We start from the raw sequence: 2,533 nt of genomic DNA, 5'->3' as shown, positions 1-2,533 counted from the left end.
TGGTCTTGAATTCCTGACCTTGTGATCCACCCGCCTTGGCCTCCCAAAGTGCTGGGATTACAGGCATGAGGTACCACACCCAGCCTGTTGCTTTTCAATTTGAGACAGAGTCTCACTTTGTCACCCATGCTGGAGTGCAGTGGTGCGATCTCAGCACACTGCAACCTCCTCCTTCTGTGTTCAAGCGATTCTCCTGCCTCAGCCTCCCCAGAAGCTGGGATTATAGGCGCCCACCACCACACCTGGCTCATTTTTGTATTTTTACTAGACATAGGATTTCACCATGTTGGCCAGGCTGGTCTCAAACTCCTGACCTCAGGTGATCCACTTGCCTTGGCCTCCCAAAGTGCTGGGATTACAGGTGTGAGCTGCTGTACCTGGCTAGAATTCTTTTTTTTTTTTCTTTTTGAGACACAGTCTCACTCTGTCACCCAGGCGTGAGCGCAGTGGTGCGATCTAGGCTCACTGCAACCTCCGCCTCCTGGGTTCAAGCGATTCTCCTGCCTCAGCCTCATGAGTAGCTGGGACTACAGGTGCCCGTCACCACGCCCATCTAATTTTTGTATTTTTAGTAGAGATCAGGTTTCACCATGTTGGTCAGGCTGGTCTTGAATTCCTGATCTTGTGATCCGCCTGCCTCGGCCTCCCAAAGTGCTGGGATTACAGGCATGAGCCACTGCGCCTGGCTATAATTCTTGTATGTTTAGTTCAACAGTTTGTTTGTTTGTCTGTTTGTTTCTTGAAACAGAGTCTTACTCTGTCACCAGGCTGGAGTGCAATGGCACGATCTCAGCTCACTGCAACCTCTGCCTCCCGGGTTCAGGCAATTCTCCTGCCTCAGCCTCCTGAGGAGCTGGGATTACAGGCACACACCACTATACCCCACTATACCCGTTTAATTTTTGTATTTTTAGTAGAGACAGGGTTTCACTATGTTGGCCAGGCTGGTCTCGAACTCCTGGCCTCAAGTGATCTGCCCGCTTCGGCCTCCCAAAGTGCTGGGATTACAGGAGTGAGCCACTGTGCCGGTCAGTCCAACAATTAAAAAAATTTTTCAGACCAGTCATAGTGGCTCACACCTGTAATCCTAGCACTTTGGGAGGCCAAAGCGGGTGGATCACGAGGTCAGGAGTTTGAGACCAGCCTGACCAACATAGTGAAACCCCATCTCTAGTAAAAATACAAAAATTAGCTAGGCATGGTGGCACACATCTTTAATCCCAGCTACTCAGGAGGCTGAGGCAGGAGAATTGCTTGAATCTGGGAGGCGGAGGTTGCAGTGAGCCAAGATTGCGCCACTGCACTCCAGTGTGAGCGACAGAGCGAGACTCTGTCTCAAAAAAAAAAAAAAAATTTCGACTGGGTGCGGTGGTGCACACCTGTAATCCCAGTACTTTGTGAGGCCGAGGTGGGCAGATCACAAGGTCAGGAGTTCGAGACCAGCCTGGCCAACATGGTGAAACCTTGTCTCTACTAAAAACACAAAAATTAGCTGGGTGTGGTGGTGCACACCTGTAATCCCAGCTATTTGGGAGGCTGAGGTAGAGAATTGCCTGAACCTGGGAGGCAGAGGTTACAATGAGCTGAGTTTGCACCACTGCCTACTAGCCTGCTCGACAGAGCAAGACTCCATCTCAAAAATAGTAATAATAATAAATTGTTCACTCTCCTCTGGATATGGCCCATATTCTGGGAACCCGGGAAGTTCTCCGTTCTTACCTAGCCCTGGAGGAGGAGGAGAAACAGAGTCAAAAATAGACCCCTCTACCCCACTAGGGTCAGTGGTTGGAAAGAAAGGGGAGGGACTTAAAGCTGGAGAAAACTAGAGTAGGATGTGAGGGCTAATATTAGAAGCAAGGAAGGTTGCAAGGAGGCAGGTACCTCTGGATGGGGTTTTGAGGTAGAAATGGGATGTTTCTAGAAACAGACAATCATTCAGAGCTGAGGGAATTACAGGAGCCAAGGAAGGATGATGGGAAAGCACCTAGGGCAGACTTGATCTTTGTAGGAATTGGCAGGGAGCTCAGTGCACCAGGCAGGAGACAATTCTGAGAGGGCAGCTGGGATGGAGGCTGCTGGGAAAAGAAGAACCATGACTCTGTTTGCACTCTGCACCAGAAGATGCCCAGGCTGGAGAAGCCAAGCTTTTGAGACAGAGTCTCACTTTGTCGCCAGGCTAGAGTGCAGTGGCACGATCCCCATTCATTGCAACCTCTGCCTCCCTGGTTCAAGCGATTCTCCTGCCTCAGGCTCCCAAGTAGCTGGGATTACAGGCGCCCGCCACCAGCTAATTTTTGTATTTTTAGTAGAGACGGGGTTTCACCATGTTGGTGAAACCAGCACGGTCTCAATCTCCTGACCTTGTGATCCAGCTGCCTTGGCCTCCCAAAGTGCTGGGATTACAGGCATGAGCCACCGTGCCTGGCATTTTTTTTTTTTTTTTTTTGTCACTTAGGCTGGAGTATAGTATTGCAATCTTGGCTCACTGCAACTTCTCCCTCCCAGATTCAGGCAATTCTCCTGCCTCACCCTC

General features: G+C 50.2%; 1 protein-coding gene across 1 annotated transcript in view; it reads right to left on the bottom strand.

Annotated features, from left to right (window-relative positions):
* Positions 1-2,533, bottom strand: part of KXD1 (KxDL motif containing 1) — a 34,410-nt gene that overhangs the window by 18,684 nt on the left and 13,193 nt on the right. The window contains exon 2 of the mRNA XM_011990438.1: positions 235-242. The gene's annotated coding sequence lies outside the window, so the exon portion shown is untranslated. The remainder of the gene's footprint in view (positions 1-234; positions 243-2,533) is intronic.

Source organism: Mandrillus leucophaeus, unplaced genomic scaffold (assembly GCF_000951045.1).
Source record: "Mandrillus leucophaeus isolate KB7577 unplaced genomic scaffold, Mleu.le_1.0 Scaffold11, whole genome shotgun sequence".
Classification (NCBI taxonomy): Eukaryota; Metazoa; Chordata; class Mammalia; order Primates; family Cercopithecidae; genus Mandrillus; species Mandrillus leucophaeus.
Note: the sequence above shows the minus strand (reverse complement) of the source record. Positions and strands in the feature narration are given on the sequence as shown.